Here is a 20,317-nt window from a genome sequence, read left to right as displayed (position 1 = left end):
CCTCTTGCATAAAGAAGTACTAGAATGAGGATGGTTTCCAGAAGTGGGCAGATGGGCATCTACTCCTGCCCCAATGGCAAGGAGTTTCAAGTAGGTTGAATGATCCCTCCAGATGGAATATATGCCTCGAACTTCAGGATCCCAGATATACCCAACCCCACTCCCCTCCCTTCCCCTGGGTATGTGATGCCACCATTATTTGGCTGAGCAGCAGATGAGACAGATGTTTATAGACACACACACACACACACACACACACACACACACACACACACTGTCAAACTGGTGCTTCTTTTCGGACTTGGCTCTCTACTGATGTCGGGGTTGTGAAAAGTGGGGAAATACACAGGTGACAAGAAAAATATTAGCTTTTTTTCTTTGCTTGAGCCAATAGTCCTCACACATGCCAGGAGATTCCAGCACTCACATGGACAATCCTGGTGTTTCCAGTTTAGGACACCAACAACCACTCTGGGCTTGTCTGCACAGGGAATCTGAACAGAATAACTATATGCAAAACTTCTTGCAGAACAGGTCTCCATATAGACTCTGCTCTGCTATAAAAGTAGTCTAAAATTCCTGATGTGCTCACAAAGCACATGAATTATTGCCTAATAAAGTAACTTTTATTCTAGACTTGCGTGCCCATGCAGAGAGCTAGCCCTGAATATCTATTATGAAATGTCTTATCCTACAACAGCTATTCTGGTCAACGTCCACTTCCTCACAAGCCCTTTTAAAGATCCATGCACTCATATAAGACTATGTGTAACTCCAAACCTGGAGCCTGCATTCACAGTTTGTTGTATATTTAAGAAGAAAAAGTCAGTGCTCGCATTAGGTAACGATACGGGACACACTATTATAGAATGAGCCCCATGTATGGCATGCGTATTTATAGTCCAATAGCAGTGACATGCTCTGTAAGATACCCTTGGTTCACATGAGCATGTTTCAACATTTCCTTCCTTTCCTTGCAGTGACAGGATGTTGACCATGCCCAGTGCTCTGCTTTATCTGTGGCCAATTCGTGTTTTCATGATATTTTGGGCACTATGCCTGGTTGGTGTGCAAGGGTGTTGTTCATAAAATCTGTATGAATAGGTTAACTTGTCTAGGATGGTTTAGACAGGATGACCCTGCCTCGAGCAGGAGGTTGGATTGGATGACCCCCTCCCCCTCCCACTCCCTTCCATCCTTACTTTTCTGTGATTCTCTGCAGTGACAAGGTCAATACACAAGATGGATGGAGAGTTTGAAAATGAAAGATGGGTCCCCTTGGAGAATTGAGCCCTGGCTATATGAAGGGACTTGCCCATGGTGACAGAGGAAGTCTGTGACAGGGATGGACTGTACCTTCTCCAAAGTCCTAGTCTAACCCTTTAACTTTCCAACAGTCTTTTCCACTGTTTTGTTCTGAAACCAATCTGCTAGCAGCCAGCAAAGCTCTGCTTATTCCAGGCATACATTTTTGCCCAGTATATTTCATCTCATCTCAGGCTTATTAAAGTGCCAATTCAGCACTTTGATAATGAAGGTCACCTCTTTTGCTGATTCCTGTTAAAGGGGTCCCTGGGTATCGTTTCAGTTACAGCCAGTTCAATAAGCTGATATGTTTTTTGCCATGTGGTGTAATCCAAAGACCCTGATTAATTCAGTAGGCTTTGCAAAGTTTTTGGGCAGCTGTATGATTGGCCTAAATCTACTTTCAACTGCTGAACACTACACAGCTGTGATTTCTGTGAAGTATTTCAGTGCTGTGACCCTGTACCCTGGTTTGACCAGGATGGTCCCCAGTTAATACCAAAATCTCCTAGCATCTCAAAAACTTTGGTCAGGGCAGCTGAAATGCCTTGGTCTTCACTTTCGCAAATCCAAACCTTGATGCTTTTTATGAATATGCTTGCTATCCTGAGAGAAAATGGGAGTGCCTACACGTGCATTAATGTGTTTTAGCTAATGCTTATTAAATCAAGTACCTCCATTGTGAGCTATTAGGAAAATGCACATTATCCAGTCTTAATGAACATTAACTAAATAATATGGTTTCTAGTGACACTTCAATGAGCATTAGCCTATTTTAATGCACATTAACTAAAGTACAGTTTTTTTAGTGACATTTTAATGTGCATTAAAATAAGCTAATATGCATTAAAGTGCATGTGTAGACATGCCCAGTGTCTTCTGCACCCTTCATTTTACTGTCATAGTGAAGACAGCCTGTGGTTGATATCAATCATTCTCCAAGAGCCTACTCTGCTCTAAGTATTAAGCAAATGTATCATAATATGAGCCCAAAATGAGTGAGGACCATGTCAAGGAAGAAAGCATCTAAGTGTTGGCTCCTCACTGGGTGCGTCTGCACGAGACGCTATCTGTGCAGCGGTGTGCTGGGCAAAAACTGTCCTAATGTAAGTATTAGGGTAATGCACAGTAAGCATCACTAAAAACCCATGCATCAGTGCTACTGCATAGTAGCATGAGTTACCGTGCATTGATTGAGTACTTGGTTATCTACAGTGCATTAAAGAACGTGGAGATGTGCCCACTGAGTGGTTCGAGCTGGAATAAGTACTTCATGGCTGCTGTGTCCCTCGCTTGCCTTTTCATGTGTTATGGTCATCCAAGTCGAAGTGAGGAAAGTGAGGGACAGAGAGAAAAGTGCAAGAGAAGAGGGAGTGTTCAATCTTTCCGTGATCTGTTCAAGGCAAAGCTTTTCTGACCCAGTTCCAGGAGAGGAGACATCTGAGCATGCTGTAACCCTAAAAATTCTGGTGCAGCGTGTACCAGATTGCAGTCATCCAGACTGCCATGTTTAATTCTTCTGTGTGCCTTTGCAATGCTTAGCTGTGGCCAGCCTAGGTAGGGGCTAAACCTCAGCAGAACTCCCTTTGACTGAACACAGCTAGTTAACAGAGCCCGGATACCGAGCTCCTAGACAAAGAACCGTAAAAGGAAAGAAAGCTCTCACTTACAAGAGGATAATCAATGAGTCTGGAAGCTCAGCTAGAAAAGGCCTGACAGAACTGAAGAATCACTTGAAACTGGGATTCAGGCTGTGGGCAGCTCCCAGGAGAGCTCTGTTTGCTGAGAGGACATTAGAGAAGACAACAGAAACAGTGGGGTTACAAGACGACTTTCAAACAAGAATGAATGTGTTGATCATGGCCAGTGATGAACTTTTGATGTTTCTGGATAAGCTCAAGCCTCATGCATAAAACATCAGGGAGGAGCAGCGCAGTGCACTACCATTTTCATTAGTATGATGCATTTTGCATTTACCACAAGCTGCCACCAACCTGCTAGTTTCTTCCTGCGAAACACAAAAGCAATCCTGCAGCGTGCATTCACAAAGCGTTGAACTAGGGTTGATAAAGTGATTCAAACGAACTATAAAGTATTATTCCTGCATGGGTATAGAAACCAGATAGAAATAGGTTCTATATTCAGTCTCAGATAGGAGGGAGGGTTGTTCTAGCCATAAAAAGCACCAGCTGTTTATAAATTATTATTGGCATCACATTAGCACATACCAGAGCCTCTTGCTGTTCTATTTTCCTGGGCTCTACACATGCAGGATGAAGTGGACCTTGCCTGAAGTCCTCTTCACTAAGGCAGATGATAAGAACCTGGTGATACAGGTACAAAACACAGCTGCAAGCTGCCATTCATGCTATGCCCCAGCCTCCAGCTTTAAATCTGGAATGTAACTCCAGACTTCCTGCTTTTGACACTTATTTGATTAGGACGATCCTGCCCCAGGTGGGAGGGTTGGACTAAATGACCACTGGAGGCCCTTTCCACCCTGACTTCTCTATGCCCCTATGATTATGCTGATCTTTCCATATGTGGCTTTGCACTATTTACCCACCAAAGGATAAGACTATGCTTATGTCTGGGGAAATGCTCTCCACCCCTCTAGATGGCAATTTCTTGCAGGAGCAATATTGCACAACTAGCCAGGCAATAAAGCATGCCTACAATAGCTTTCTGTTGGCTAATCCTGGCTTAATAGCTGGTAGACTCAGCTATTGGGATGAGGTGCAGGGCTACCTGGCACTGCTCAGTAATAGGTTGATAGACAAAGGGGTCTCAGGTTGGTTTTACAGTCCCCTATTTTTCTTATTCCTTCCTTTCTTCCTTCCCTCTCTCCCCCTCCATTCTGATTTTGCTGTTATCCTGCTAGTAAGTGGGATTAGGGACAGAGCAGATGTACTTGCAGTGATCCACTGCTCTGTGATCTCCGCAGTCAAGGTAATAGGCATTGCATGATCACAACATCTAAGCATATGCTTCTCTTTTGGTTATGTGCAGTATCCCCCAGGAGCACACATCCTGTGACTGGATTGCAGGCCTCATGCCCTCCAGGGACTAGGAGGTTTCCCATGAGGGGGAATATTACACCATGCTCTGTGATCTGCAGTGGCTTCCATGTTGTTTCTGATACACTATAGAGTATTAATTTGACCTTTAAATCGAATTGTCCCGGGATCCCCTCCTTCCTTATATGATGCCATAGCAGTTGAGCTTGAAGGAATCTAAGATAATAGTCTCTTGATTTATTCAGGCCAGGGAAGGAGGTTAACTGAGGAGAGCTCTTGATGAGTGGACTCTTGGGATTACCACGGAGGAGGCATCCAAGGTCTTTGCTCAAGTCACACACTATTGCATGAAGGCACTGCGTAACACCTGCAGTGACCTTTGTAGTTGGGATTTACAATGGTTTCCTTTACTGGAGCAGTGAGCTTGAAACAAAGGATGGGCACCCTGATTGACTATGCACATAGAGGCTTCATGCTAGTCTCTCCAGTGCTTTGAAGAATCATAGCTTTGGCATGTGGCCTTGGCAGTAGGCTTTCAACTGATTAAAATTCACGTGATGCAGGCTGGTCTCCAACCACACAGAAGACATGTTTTCTTACCTGGATAGCCAAATGACTCTAGAGAAGTTGGGCTTGAGTCTGCAGGACCATTTAGTCCAGGCTTGTCCAACATACGGCCCGCGGGCCATTTTTTGTGGCCCGCGGTGCTGTGATGGGAAATGAAAGTAAACACTGTCACTATTTACTTTCTTTCCCACCACTTGTCCCTCCCCTAGCCCCTCAGCAGCTTCCTAATGGCTGCTGAAGGGCTGGGGAAGGGACAGGGTTCCCACGCGCACCGCGTCAGCTTGGTGTTGCCGACGCGGTGCGTGTGGGAAGAGGAGTAGCCACATGCCACTCAGGACAGGACAAGCCCAGCTAGAGCAGCAGGGGCTCAGATGCACTTTCCCCCTACCTGCACTGGTCAGTCCCGAGCAGTACATGGCTCCGCTGCCGCCTCTGCTGGCTGGTGCCAACCCAGGTGGGTCTGTCCCATCCAGAGCAACATGCAGCTGAAGCTAGATTCCCACGTGCTGCTGGGCACTGGAGGAGGTCAGCCAGGTCGGCACCGGCCAGAAGTGGCAGCGGAGCCACGTGCTGCTCGGGACTGACCAGTGTAGGCAGGGGGAAAATGCAGTTGAGCCCCTGCTGCTCCAGCCGGGCTCATTCTGTTCTGAGCGGCTTACGGCTTCGCTGCTGCTTCTGCTGGCTGGTGCCAACCCAGCCAGGCTCCTCCCATCCCCAGCAGCATGTGGGAACCCAGCTTCAGCCACGTGCTGCTCCGGATGGGACAGGCCCACCTGGGTCGGCACCAGTCAGCAGAGGCGGCGGCAGAGCCGTGTGCCGCTTGGGACTGACCGGCGCAGGTAGGGGGAAAGTGCAGCTGAGCCCCTGCTGTTCTGGCTGGGCTCATCCTGAGGTTCATTTCATGTTTGTAAAATGCTTGGAGAGCCCCACATAGATGCACTGCATAGAAATGCAAAATATATTTTGACTTATTTGGTTGGCACCTTGGGCTGAGATTTTCAAAGCTGAGTCAAAAGGCCAACTTCCATTAAAATGAATGAGATTTAGAGGGCCCCAAATCTTTTATGACAACTTTGTAACATGCCTATCTACCCCTTTTTGCAAATCTCAGCCATAGTTTGGAAGCTCAGCCAAAGAACATAAGAGCTTCTGAACATAAGAGCATAAAAAATGCCATGCTTGGTCAGCCCCATGGTCCGTCTAGCTCAGTATCCTGTCCCGAACAGTGGCAGAGGTGGATGCTATAGAGGGAGAGTTTTGAACTGGTTAGACCCATTTCATTGTCACTTCCTGAAACTTCATTGGTGTCAAAGGTCACATGACATCACTTCCTGATGTGATACTACTTCCTGTGAGGTCTTTGAATATGGCTCGCCGGCCCACTGGATGATAAAAAGTTCGTGATCCATCCCCACATTCAAAAAGGTTGGACACCCCTGATCTAGTCTAAGACATGCCCTTAGTGATGTGGCATAAAATCAATAACTCCCATAGGTCTACTGGACTGCTTTAGCCTCTAATTCTCATAATTACAGGTGTGCAGTGAATGGTCGGTGGGGGATAGACTTAGGGTGGGATCTGATTGGATTTATATGCTTAGTCTTCCTTCAAAAGGATGCCAAACCTTTCCCACTTGTCTTTACTGTGTGTCTGGCAGACCTGGTCAAATATTCAATCATCAGCAAAAAGGAAAGACAATTCTAAACAAGAAATATGTAAATCACAAACTATTTTCAAACGTAAAAGAAACACCCTTAAATATTCAATTATTGTTTTCTCCAATGTTTCCTTCCTCCCCTCCCCACAAAAAAAAGTGGCATTGGAAGGAAGAAACAGGAAGAAAAATACTAAAATTGTTGTCTTTTTTTCCCATTGAACAAATGGAATTTTTTTTCACTGCAGTTGTTTTTTCCAGAAATGACTTAGCTCAAAAAAAAAAAAAAATCCATTAATAACCCTCTATTTTCCAACTAATAGAGACTGTCCAAAAGAATCCTTGGGGTCCCTTCAAGCTATATAATTCTATAATTCAAACCCAATATTGAGGCTGCCCTCCTTGTCCATAGCAACTCAACAATTCTAATGTGGCTTATTCATCGCGTATTGTGCAGGAATGAAAAAATAAATTGATAATTTGTAACGTAGTTTCCAGTCAAAGGAACACACTGAAAAAAATACCACTGCAACTTTGGACGCAAAACTGCAAAGTTCACCCTTCATAACAATATACACAGAATCATAACAGCTGGAATATAGATGCTTCAATTTACATAAGTACCTTGCTGCTTATTGACGTCTCCATTTCTGATTCCCCACTGAAAATCCTAGCAGACAGAAAACCTGACTCTATAGAGCAAAATTTAAAGCCCTTTATTCACAATAGACTACATTTAATTTACTGCATGGAAGCAAACACATGGGGACCAAATCGCATTCTGTCCGTAATGAGTATGTGTTATTGTGTTGCTTATAATGAGTACTTATTGCCTCTTGGTGCCTAACAAGAATGGGAGGGAAGAGAAGAAAGAAAGCACAAAAAAAAATTATAAATGCTAAACTGAGGGTTCAGGAATCTTTTATGAGGCCAGCTGAGCTTTTTGTATGATTTTTGTGTTATTTTATTGCTTTTTAATTATTTTATTATTTTTATTGTTTTTGTTATTATTTTCTTTTTTATTAGACCAACTGGCTGAGGGGTCTGCACCTTACAGCAAACAAACAGCTCGCAGCCAAGCCCACCAAAGCGTTAAGACTGTTTAATATGAATGGAGGCACGGGAGCAGACAACAAAGGGTGTGCTAATACATAAGGATACTGCAGGCTGCTTTCTAAGTTGAACAATTTGGGTTGGGAGAATTGAATCAGAGGAAAGCAAAGAATGGCCCTGAACGTAACTGTTTTGAGGGTGAGATCCATTGGCCGGGGTTTCGAAGCACATCTGTTGGCAGATGTCCATGCTGGAAGCCAAGCAGTCCGGGTTTCCCTCCAGTGCAATCTGTCTCTGTTTCAATTTAAAAAAAAACCTGACTCTCCTGCCTGCTCCTGACAGCCTGCTAAGTATTTTCTTCATGAGGCAGTTTGCAATGCTGGCCCTGCTTCTCCAAGTCTGTACCCAGCTTTTACACCACGGCCGTCCTTGCATTCAGTAGAGTTATTCCTACCTACATCAACATGAGCTGGGGTCAGAATCAGCTCTGTTATGTTGGAAATCGGTCTTTATCTTTAGTAATTTTTTCTGACAGCACTAAGCTGATCCTTATTGCCATTAACAGCCCGGTGTGGAACATATTAATGGTCCCTGGCTTTGCCTTAGGAAGGCCAACTAATGAACCAGTTGTTTACGGCGGGTAATGATTGATTTGTCAGTGATTATATAGCTAAATTCAGCAGCGGCATGAATCAGAAATGACACTTCTTTCTATCGAGGCTGTCACTGAGGGTTTACTGTTCTGTGCTGTAATGGGTGTTGAAGGGTGTTTATTGTGATGGCCTTTCACCACGTTTCCTTCCGTCAGCACTGCCATAAACTATTTTTAGTGCCATATCGCTATGGACATAAACAGCTGATGCCTGCTCTGCGCAGAGAGGGCAAAGGGCTCAGGCTTTAACCTCGCCTGTTCAGTGATAGCCAGCTCGGGTAGGGGAGCCCTGATTCCCAGTGACACTGGGGTCTCTTTATGCAACCGTGGTGGGGTCAAGGCCAGCATAAGTCCAAACAAAAGTTTTGACTGAGCTTAATAGCCAACGGTGCCGGCATGTTTAAAGTCCACCCACATCTACAGCTAATGGCATACAAAGTCATAACATAGCTGGTATCATGCCTAAACAACTTTCACTCCTCCGCCAGGATGCAATGCATTAATTACGCCTCTTACCAGCTCTAAAGAAGCTACAAAGCTGGTGCAAATTATGCTGAGGAGGGAGATGTAATGTTTAAAAAAGCCCAGCAAATTTAGCAGGTATATATTAAGTTAGTGTGGCCTGTTAAAGTTGCTCATTGGGTCAGACACCTCACTAGCCACGGGTATACACCTGAACAGTTGTATCATCACCCCCAGGCTATGCTTCATCATCTTAATTTTGCATATTTCCATGATTAGCAAGGGTGTCGTTGTGCTCAAATTTCTCCCACCACCACAAAGTGATGGACTTCCCCCTTCTCCTTCACAGTTCTGTGAAATGAGACACTCAGGTTGCAGGTGGGCGAGGTGGAAGGACAGGATGTGTTGTCTGCAGTGTGGATTGCTTGTGCTACAGGCTCTCCCTGAGTGGAGACTCTTTTGAAGAGTAGTCTTACCTTTCCATTTCCAAGCTCCTCTGTGCATAGGACTGCAATGGATGGAGTTTCCACTGCACTTCCCCATCACAACGTTGAGCAGGGACGATGCTCGTCCTTCCTCTTCTCCCTGAATACGATGCAGATTGGCCCACCAGTGATCAGGACCATATGTACAGAATTCTCTTGACATTTACAGTGTCCCTTGGTTTTCTCCTTCTGTGAAATTAGCCAGGACTTTTCCAGATGAAGATACGGAAACTATGGGGGGATGGACAGTGCAGAAAGGTGAGCCATGGGATAATAAAATACCAGATTGAATTCACTTTGGAGCAGCTTTTCCATTTGTAGGTGTCTGCCAAGTTGGCGAAGCAGCCATGCATTGTGGGCATCTTCTCAGCATGTCAATAATCCCATCCTCCCAGTGGATGAATCCAGGGTCTCTGAGGTCCTGCTGCGAGCAAGGATCATACTCCAGAAATGTCCCAAACTTTTGCTCCACTTTCCTGTATGGAAATGGTATGAAAGTAGCACTCTTCCCTGCCTAGGCAGGGGGTCGGACTCGATGATATGTTGAGGTCCCTTCGAACCCTAACATCTATGAATCTATGCAAGGCCAATGGAAGCCTACATTCATCCTACCTAATTAAACCTTCTCCCAACACAGAAATACTAGAGCTATTTACATGGCTTTCAGCAGTCCTTTTCATATTAAAGGGAATAACACAAAAGGATTTAAGGGGAAGGATTGCAATGAATCTTGAAAAAGCTTCCCTTACTTTATTAAATAATATTTCCACAAAAACAAACCACCCTCCCTCCCACCCCCGCTTCCCCCAAATTCTTTGACCAAGATTAAACTGCTTTCCTAAAAGTGATTTTAAGGCTATCTCAAATGGTTTATTTGCTCCTTTCTCCCTTGTTTCAGATCCATAAATAAAAAAGGTATTGCCACCAAGATTTCATCAAAATTTCACATGAAAAAGTCTTTCACAGAATTTCTCTGTTTCAGTCTGTCAAAAGGCCTTTTTTCCCACGAGCTATAAGACCCAAGGAAATATAGCAAGACTTTATGATCCTGAAAATCAAGAACAGTCAGTACATTTTTTACTTTGCCATTTTTAGTGGAACTTTTCTCCTCCATTTCTGGACATGCCAATGTACGAGGATGACGAATGGTTGGATAAGAGACTGGAATCTCCATTCTGAGTGGAAAACCTGGAAGTATTTCATTCAGATAATAGTGCAGCCTCTGGAATTCAGATCTCTATATTGTATTTTTTATATTTAAACAAAGAAAATCTAAGAGTTTACCAAGTCTTACGCCCTAAAATGGGAGGAATTCTGTTGGAAACATATTAGTTTTACAGAGTTGATTATACCACACTGCAACAATATGTAAAGGATTTTGTCTACTTGATATTTTTAGTAATGCAACCATGTTGCTAAATAATTTGTTTAATGTAACAAGGCCAGAAGAACCTACAATCCTATGCTTCTAGTAGTGGCTTACCGGCACTCCTTTACTGTCTTCCTTATAAGTTTTATCAGAAAACAGAGCTATATATTAAAAGAGCTAGCTGCATTTGGAGAATGTTCTTCTTTTGCATTCATTCTTCCAAAGAATTAGAATGATAAACAGTCCAAAAAAATCCCATATATTTTTAAAGATGAAGACACGTTGCTCAGTTACTACATAGATTCCTGTGTCCTAAAGGATAAAGAAAATAATTGCACGCTAGTTCTCTGCTCTGCATGTTCATTTATTGATTTTGCTGTCGAATATATTGGAAATGAATTGGTCTAAACTGAAGGAGTCTTGTGGCAAAAATCAGAGTTTTTTACTGAGCGTAATAAGGCAGCCTTAATTCAGAACATTTTATTTAAGAATCCATTTTCTAATCACTAATTAAAAAGTATTAGACTGGCAGAGGGAAAGGAATGCCTCCCTTGCAGCTGGATACTTGGAATTTATATATATGACAATTTGGAAACTGAAATTGTTCAGGCATCTTAATCAACTGCAAGCATATGTATGCTATGCTCAGGAATAGATATACCACAGAAAGGTTGTATCCAATGTGAAATGGCAAAATCTTATGTTGCTTTTGATTCCTCTTTGAGCTGGATTTTCTTCAAAATGATACCAGGAACTGACACGTTTACATTCAGTTGTATTTTCTTACCAGACTCCTGGTGAATCCATAATGGATATCATAATCTGGTTAATTTGCATTTGGGATAAAAGTATCATTTTAGTGTTGCAATATATAATGGCACCAAGAGAAAGGACTACCAGTCATGTAAGAACTGCCGAAGCAGACCTGTCTAATGATTTATCAGAGTTAGTATCCTGCAGCCTCTCTGCTGGCTTAGAGGATGATCAATGCCCACAACTACAGATCTGAAATCTTCAGACACTTGGGCTTTGGATCACCCTCCGTCTGAGGCCGCATGAAAACACTCAACAGATTTACGTTGTGCAACCTCCAGAAAAGGCAGTGGGAGCTGTGCAGGTCGAACCTTGTGCTAGCTTCAAAGGCGGAGGAAGGAGAAGGAAACTTGATGAAACTTGGCGATGTGAAAATGAAGAGGAGTGGAAAGGGGGTGAAGAGAAAATGGAAACTTTTACTGGATCAGAAACAACTACAGAAGGGGCAAGAGGTCTAAAGAGGCCAGAGGGGAGACAAGGAGGTGAGGAGGAATTGCACAAGAAAAGGGTAACAAGAAAAAAGGGACTCTTCTCTGCTAGCAGCAGCACATTTTCCTTCTGGCCTGATCATTTATATTAAAAAGCAAATGATTTTAGAGTGTTTTCATGCAATTCCTAGATTAGCTACTGCTTTCTTTCCAGTTCAGGTGGTCAACTGCCCCCCACCCCCAATACTTCTCACAGCTGTACTGGTGAAGTCCATTCATTGTCATCTGGGTATCTCCTATGGAGATGGAGTCCAACTCTGTTTAATTAGCTCACACAGTGAAGAGGTATCGTGTTTATGTGTCACCAAGGCTCTCTGAAACAAAAATCAATCCTAGAGCCAAGTAGCTGAGCTCTAAGGCAGGGAGGTCCTCTGGGAAGAGCTGGTTCAGGAATCATTCTGTATAAGCTACAGGCCGGCAGCACATCATCTTCACAGCCATCCTTCCCTCATCGGGCGGGAGTAGCCACTCGAGAAGCCTCCACGAATAATGTCTCTACTAACAACACTGCAAAACTGTCCCAAAGAAAATACGTGTCCCGAGTTTGGTACGGACTCAGGGGGGACGGGAGGGTTGCCTTCGTCTGTAGCAGGGAACATGATGACCCTCTACCCGGGACCTCTTGAGCATATATTGACTGCATTTTATAGAAGCAGGACTTTGGTGCCGTGGTTCCCCTGCTTTACCTGTGGCAGGTTTGGATGTTAGGTCTGTGCTGTGTCAGGATTGAGGGTAGTCTTATGTAGAGTTTACATTATGGTTGAATGGGATGGTTTGGACAGGGATGATTCGGCCTCAGGCAGGAGGTTGAATTAGATGACCTCTGGAAGTCCCTTCCAGTCCTACTTCTCTATGACTTCAAGCTATTCTTATACCCCCTCTACCTTCCCCCAAACCACAAAGCAATATCGACAAACACAACTGTAAAGTGATGGTAACTCACTGTCTGATTTTCACCCTAGATGCCAGCCTTGCACATGCTCCCTTGCATGTTTTAAATAATGCAAAGGATAAAGTTTTACAAGAGATTAATCGCTGCCTGGAGAAATGGGTTTCCACTCAGACAAGACTGATCAACTAAAGGAACTTGCAATTGTCTTTATTGTGATACAATCACATGGCAGTGCAACGCCTTCATTGCTGAGATGGTTACTAGGGTTATCTAGTGCCTGAGCATACACAACTTCATTTGACTTCTGCTACTGGAAAGGTTATGGCAAAGTATGGCCTCCTTTGTGGACTGATTTCATTCCCACCTCCTCAAACGTATCCCTCCTTCCCCCCCTCCCCCCCCCCAGTTCCATACCTCACTTTTTCAGTGTTTTGAACTCACAAGACACCATATTTTTATCCATTGGGATAAAAATCCTGATGGAAACCTAATGAAAACAAATGCTAAAAGGGTTGGAGGAAAAAAAAAAGTATATATTTCATCTTACCTGCAAGGGGAACTATTTCTATTTTTTTCTTTTTCAAGCACCAATCTTCTATCAAGGTCACTGCTCTGAAACCTGGAAAATATCAGAGGAGTCTGTTGGTCCTGACCCGTGATGCTGTCACTTCCGATGTCTAGGAATGATGTCATCCATGACGTCATCTAGGAAATGGTGTTAAAGGAATGTGGGTGAAGGGGGGAAAGGGAGTGGCGGGGGGGAGGAAAAAAAGCCAGACTATTGGCTCTGAGGTAGAGATATGTAAAGCATAGCGCTTTCTTTTGAAAAATGCAGGAACTCTGATCCAAATATTGCAGAATATGCACCAGTGCACACCCTTACCTCATGTCTGTGCCTTCTAGTCACTAGGGTTGGGATTTCCAGCAGGCGGAAGGGAGTCAGCTCCATGGGAGCACCTATGGAGGCTGGAGGCTGTCAGGCAGGGGGTGGACAACTTACCACCCACAGGCTGGATCTGGGCTGCAGAGCTAATGGATCGAGTCTATGGAGCAAGGGCTTCAGCGGTATCCAATGGCAGGAGCTGCATTGGGTGGCAGAGAAAACCAGTGGAGTGGAAAGGTGGTGGTAGTGGTCATTGCAGCTTCCCATCAGGAAACCTTGCCAACCCCTGCATCTATATTGCCTCCCACTGAGCCTAATACCACCACTGAAGGCATGCTTTTCCAGCTCAACCAAGCTTAGAAAATTTGGCCATGTCTATAAGGCCTGCCCAAATCAGTCTTGTTCCACCCACCCACTTCTTACTGCCCAGATAATTTAGGACAATTCAAACAGCAATACAGACCTATATAGGGCATTCTTGGTAAACAAGGATCATAGAAATATTAAGGAGTTAGCTGCAAACATACCGGTGTAGAAAAAGCAGTATAACTCATTTGCGTAAACACTGTTTTACTAGTATGAATGTGCTTTTAAAGAGAGGGGAATGAGGTATCCAGAAGAAGAGCTAGTCTACACTACAAAGGCTTTGTTGGGATAGCCATACTGTAAGGCTGCATTGGTATGGCTACACTGCTTTTGCAGTAAGGTCCCGTGGAGAGGTGGTTTGTGCTGGAATAACTGTCCTGGCCGTTTGTGCCTGTTGTCATTCAAGTTCAGTCTCACTATAGGTAAAGCATTACAGGTAAACGGAGTCTCTGTGTGATATCGGGATATGTGCACAGAGCCTCAGCTAAACACAGAGGGTTTATCAGTATGAATGATAGCCCCTTCCACCACGGTAGTGTCAGCAGTCATTCATCGGCTTGGGTCCCCGCCTGCAGCTGTGAACACCAGCTAAGCAGCTTCCCCTTTCACTGCAGCACATCCCCGTTCATGAGATGCTATCCTGAGGTCAGTTGGGTGGGCCTGTCTCCAGATCCTTGGGAAGTGCTGCCTGGTCCTGTCCTGATGCTCAGCCCTCTAGCCCAGCTATAGCAAGTGCACCTTTATTGAGTGTCTGGACAGGGAGGTCCAACATTTCCCTGAGCTCTGCTGTTCTTCTCTGTGGCTGCAACAAATGCAGCTTCCTATCCTATCCCGCATCAAAAAGCTTTCCAAACAATGCGGGATCTCCACAGTAAGGAAGCTCAGACCCTGAAGCAGAGTCAAAAGTCCTTTATTCCTACCCCACTTCAGCCCAATTGCTCACCTAATTCTGTGTTGTCTGTGTACGTGTATGGTAGTGTAAGAGTGATGCTGTAGCTATGATGGTTCAGAAATTACACAAGAGGCAAGGATTTCTTAGGGCGATACCTTGTATTCCACCGACTGTGTCCTTGGGATAAAGTTAGGCAAGCTTTTGAATGCAAGACATTCTTCCACAGGTTAACTGTTATGGTGACTCCCAAAGTATTGCTGGAACAATTCGGGGTAGCTAGTTTATGCAGAGGAAGCATCCGGGTGGGTTTTCTTTCTCCTTCACCCCCTTAAGGGAGCAGAGAGCTTGTTACTTCCTAGCAAAGGACTTAGGCAGTTTTAGTTCATGCTTCTCTATTCATTTTTCACTTAGTCAAGATGCACTTTTTTTATCCCCAGCAAAACCAGGAATTTTACACTTCGGAAAAGTGACATTCTGGAAACGGCAGCAAAATCTGCAAAATTCTTGGAATGTCATGGAGTTTTTGTGACTTCAGCTGTGCGGGAAAAATAACAAGGGAAAACAGATATCTACGTCAAGGAAAAAAAAAAACCCTGACAAGAGAAGAACATGACCATTAGCATACAAATCACTGTCAAACCATAAGCAAATAGGGACCAAAAGAGAAACACTTGGTCTAGATTTCATCAAAAGTGTATAATTAAAATTTAATTGAAAGGTTTTTGATGGGCATTAATAAAGCTTTGAGTTTTATCTGGCATTCACAAGTACTTCTGCTGATCAAGGTATCCTTTTGTATACGCTAGGATATTTTTAAACTAAATTTGCTACACATGCTCACTGCAGCACAGGCGTGCAAGGATGTTAAATAATTCTAATCCATTATATTAGCACAGACAAAGGGAGCTTTTGATTTGGTATTGTTCAATCTAAATGAGATCAGTGTGGGGGGGGGGACAGATTAGGCACGTGGTTAAAGCGACACTCAGAAGAAATTATTCAGCTCAGAAGCTCTGGAATCACAATACTCAAAGGAAGGCTGCATGGCAGGAATGGGGATCGGAAAGCTGAGTAAGCCACTTCCAGCATCAGCTTGTTTTAAACGCTAGCAATGCATCCAAAATCTCCGCTTGCATAAAACACTTCATTTTTACTGAAGTTCATTCTAAATAGTTCATTTTCTCTGTTCATACAGCTTCACTGATGGATGTAATAAACTTCCTATCGTGTTCTGCAATTCCAGTATATTAATTCTATCCCACTAACATTTCATTTACCATCCTGCTGCCCAGACTGGAAATATTATGAGCCATGGTCATCCAATGATAGCCAGCAACAATATGCCCCTGATACCAATACCATCCGTCCCCCATTTGCTAGTTGCCTGCCCCTCTGCCATGATGATCAATTCATAGATTTCATAGATTTATTTAATAAATGTTAGGGCTGGAAGGGACCTCAGAAGATCATTGAGTCCAGCCCCCCGCCCCAGGGGCAGGAAGTCATCTGGGGTGAAGGGATCCCAGCAAGATAGGCATCCAATTGAATTAGCCTCCTAAATATTTTACAGGTTCACTGGTCAAACCAGCAAGCAAAGAAGAACTGGATTGTTGTTACTAACCGCTTTTTATATAATCCAGCATACCAGAAATAGAGCCAAGACCATCTAAGGAAAGCAGGAAGTTAAAAAACAAATAAGAGCCCTTTTTCCTCCCTGAAATCCCGTCTTTTGGGGTTTTTCACTTTAAGCAACATTATTCTAATTCACTTGGCCGAGACAATACTAAAGGAGTTCTGGTTAGACACATTTATTTGTCACTCCAGTCACATGACAGGGATTAGGGTTGTAAAACTCAACTCGCAATGCTTAGAAATTGGAGTTCAGTGGCCAGTGAGTCCAGTGGTTGAAGAATTAGCCCAGATTTATAATTAATCACTGCCCACATTTGGGCTCCCGGTTAGCAGCCGGCCACCCTGCAAAGCCATACCTCAGTCTTGTCTGCATTGCCTTATGACCTGGACTGGGCCTTCCAGGGACATAGCTCGTAGTTCTTTGCAATGCAATACGTTGCTGGTCTTTGATCCCCCCCAAGTGAATTTGGAGAACTTGTGAAAGAACTTGTCTGGGCACAGGGGACAATCACACAGGAGGGCCCTGGAGCAGTGTCAGCACTTGAGGGATCTAGCTTATATTTCCACTACAAAATGGATAGATTGCCAATCGGATTGAAAACAGAGCCTGGATGCTAACCAGCCCCACAGCCAAGACAGTTAGTTTTGGATAAGAGCACCACTAAAGGCAGGTCAGAGGGTTTTATCTGCAGATGGAAGGAGGCCAGAGGCAACACTTGGGCTAAGCCTGAAGTGATGACATAATCTTAGGGACAGCACCACTACAAACTCTGCATTTTAAAATCAGACACATTTATTCAGGCTCCTGCAGTATCTATCTAGCTAGAGCTGATTGAAATCTTTATTTTTCCCAAATAGCAAGTTAGCTGGAAAATGAGGTTTCTGTCCTCCTGAAATCATTTGCGAGTCTAAGATAAATTTGCCAAATAGCTTTTCTCTGGTGGAAAAAGAATAAAAGAGAGGCTACATTCACTATGTGAATGGTATTTCCCTAGTAGCACCAGAGAGCAGTCATCATTGTCATCAATGATCCCTCACGGTCAAGGATGACCACTCCCTAGATCAAACGAAGGGTTGTAAATGACTCTGTTCTGTTGCCACTGGTCCACTGCCACAGGATGTTGTAGAGGTTATGGGTACATTGGTTATTGTGGTAGATGTTGGACTGGACCAGTGGGAGAAGTCTGCTCATGACTGTCTGGCAACTGGACAGATCTTGGCAGAGGAGAAACCTGTATGCAGCGGCAAGGAGATCCAAGGCAGCTGGGGATACTCTTCTGCTGCATCCTACATCCACCTTCACAGCCATTGAGAAGTATGCCTTCCTCATCTGCCTGCTCCACTGTTGAGGTCTTTGTTATGTTGTACTGCTCTTCATCTGATACCTCATCTTTGACCTCACCACCATGGGAGACCCTACCAGGAGTACAAGATCCTGATGTTGTTGCTCTTAGGGTCATCGGTACACACAAGCCTCTCTACCCCTTTAAGGTGGCAGTCCATGGAGAGGACTATTAGAGAGCAGCACCAGACAGCAGACCCCTTATCCCAGATAAGAGGAGTCTCAGGCTGTAAGGCAACATAGCCTTAGCTATGGTTTCGGCAAGACCAAGCTATCTGTGCTCTTGTGTTCAAGGAAGCAGGTCTTCTGTACATTGGTAGGGTGACAACACTGCCATACCCAGACTCTCAATCTCTGATTCTCTTCCAATGGGAAACTAGCCTACGTTCTGCTGCCATGTGGTAGAGAAACATAAAACCACGGTCTAAATGCACTTTTGGAATAATGTTCCATATTGATATGATTGACATGAAACATGATGAGAAAAAAAATCATAAGAGTCTTTGTAGTTTTTTCAGGCTGGCTTATCAGTATCATTGCCAGTAGTAGACAGGCTGGACACAAACCCTGGGCACCAGAAGGATGGCCCCCAGGGATGCCACATTACCGGAGCAGTGCTACTTGTTCAGGCAGCTTTCAATGATACCTCGTTGGAGGCAGTGAGAACGTGGCATCCCCCTCCCGGCCCAGGGTGCCTAAATCCCTAGTTAGGCCTCTTCCCCCGATTGTTAAGTTTGCCTAACTCTTCCTACTATAAGGCTGAGTTTCATTTGTCCATCTTTACTATGCTTTAAAGGGAGACATAGCAGGAACACTCACAGCAAGGCCCCTGACGGGTTCTCAGTCTGTTGAACCTGCAATCAAACAATACGATCAATGCAGTTGTCCATGTCATCATCTGCTTACACCCAAAAGTCAATGAAGGTTATCAGTGTCACTCCAAAGGCCCTTCCTTCCCATGCCCTCAATCACAGCCGGCATTGACCATTGTGTCAGCTAATGCCAAAGTGCTCTTGGATGCTAAATAAGACCTTATTGCCAAGATGAGGAAAATCATAGATAAGCATGTAATTAAAAATGAATATGATCTTCTTTGACCTTACAAAAGCTTTCAACTGTCAAGCAAGAAGCACGATGGAGGATCCTTCTGAAGTACGGATGCTCACTGAAAATTGTACCATTCTTTGCCTGTGCCATGACCAAATGCAAGCAGTGGTTCCAGCAACAGACGTATCACCGATCCCTTTGAAGTTAAGATGGGAGTTAAGCAAGGCTGCATCATTGCTCCAACACTCTTCTCGATATTCCTTATCACTAAGCTACATCTGACACCCAACCAGCTTCCAGTTGGAGTGGAGCCAAACTACCCAATGGATGGTAAGCTGTTGTTGAAGCTAACTCTAAACCAAAACCAACACCACACCAACCTCAACCACTGACCTGCAGTACACTGATGATGCTGTAGTGTGTGCTCACTCAGAAGCAGACCTTCAGACAATATTGACGTCTTTACTGAAGCAAATGAGAAAATAGGATTGACACTTGACCTTCAGAAGACTAAAGTCCTTCACCAACAAGCTGTTTATGAGCAGTCCCCAGCTCTGATAAGTCAGATTTATGGTGAGATTCTGGAGAATAGTGTACATTTGCCATACCATGGAAGCCATCTTGCAGCAGGCTGACATTGATGAAGAAATCCAACATCACGTCAAATGTGAAAGTGCGGTCTTCAGACAACTGAGGAAATGGGTGTTCAAAGATCATGACACCAAATTTAAAACCAAGCTCATGGTCCAGCAAGCAGCTGTTATATGCAACTGAGATGTGGACAATGTATAGGAGATGCCTCAAGTCGCTGGAGAAATACCATCAATGCTGCCTGTAGAAGATCCTTTGTATCCAGTGGGAAAAAAGTTGTACCAACATTAGCGTCCTCTTGCAAACAAACTCCACAAGCATCATGAAGATGATCATCCAGCATCAAGTTTGCTATGCTAGCTACATCATCTAGATGTCCGACTTCAGAATCCCAAAGCAAATTTTATTCTCCCAGCTCAGTCAAGGTGGGCACTCAAAAGGGGGGCAGAGAAAGTGCTTCAGGGGTGTCCTGAAGGCCAACTTCAAAAAATGCAGCATCAGCTTGTGGGAAACTATCGCCCAGGACTGCCCCAAATAGAAGAAGTGTCTGTTGCAAGGATCTCAGTAATTTGAAGCCTCATGATGACAACAGGAGATGGAAAAGTGGAAGCAGCAGAAACAGCGTGTCAAGGACTGAATCAAAAGTACTGAGCCACCCACCGTTCATGGAAACACATGCCTGAGTTGGAGTCGAATCTAATGATCCAGGATCAGCCTTGTCAGCTATCTTCAGACCCATAGATGAAGCAACCATGGAAGACAATCATCTTCCACTGCAAGGGATTGTCAAAAAAGACAAGATTATCA

At 44.2% G+C, this 20,317-nt stretch overlaps 1 protein-coding gene and 1 long non-coding RNA gene across 10 annotated transcripts in view; one reads left to right on the top strand and one right to left on the bottom strand.

The window, feature by feature from the left end:
* LOC109285299 (uncharacterized) overlaps positions 1–15,668 on the top strand; it is an 80,788-nt gene extending 65,120 nt beyond the window's left edge. For both annotated transcript variants that reach the window (XR_002093025.2, XR_002093014.2), the window contains exon 9: positions 15,336–15,668. This is a non-coding gene — a long non-coding RNA (uncharacterized LOC109285299). The remainder of the gene's footprint in view (positions 1–15,335) is intronic.
* Positions 1–20,317, bottom strand: part of LOC109285286 (uncharacterized) — a 282,747-nt gene that overhangs the window by 3,069 nt on the left and 259,361 nt on the right. For 5 of the 8 annotated variants that reach the window (XR_009460339.1, XR_009460338.1, XR_009460340.1 and 2 more), the window contains 3 exons: positions 15,054–15,433; positions 13,641–13,839; positions 13,305–13,462 (listed from right to left, as the gene is read on the bottom strand). The gene's annotated coding sequence lies outside the window, so the exon portion shown is untranslated. Of the gene's footprint in view, positions 1–7,631; positions 9,672–13,304; positions 13,463–13,640; positions 13,840–15,053; positions 15,434–20,317 lie in introns of those variants that run through there. The other 3 variants (XM_059723423.1, XM_059723424.1, XM_059723421.1) reach the window with 3 other exon arrangements.

Source organism: Alligator mississippiensis, chromosome 2 (genome assembly GCF_030867095.1).
Source record: "Alligator mississippiensis isolate rAllMis1 chromosome 2, rAllMis1, whole genome shotgun sequence".
NCBI lineage: Eukaryota > Metazoa > Chordata > Crocodylia > Alligatoridae > Alligator > Alligator mississippiensis.
This window is presented reverse-complemented; position numbering and strand designations above follow the sequence as displayed.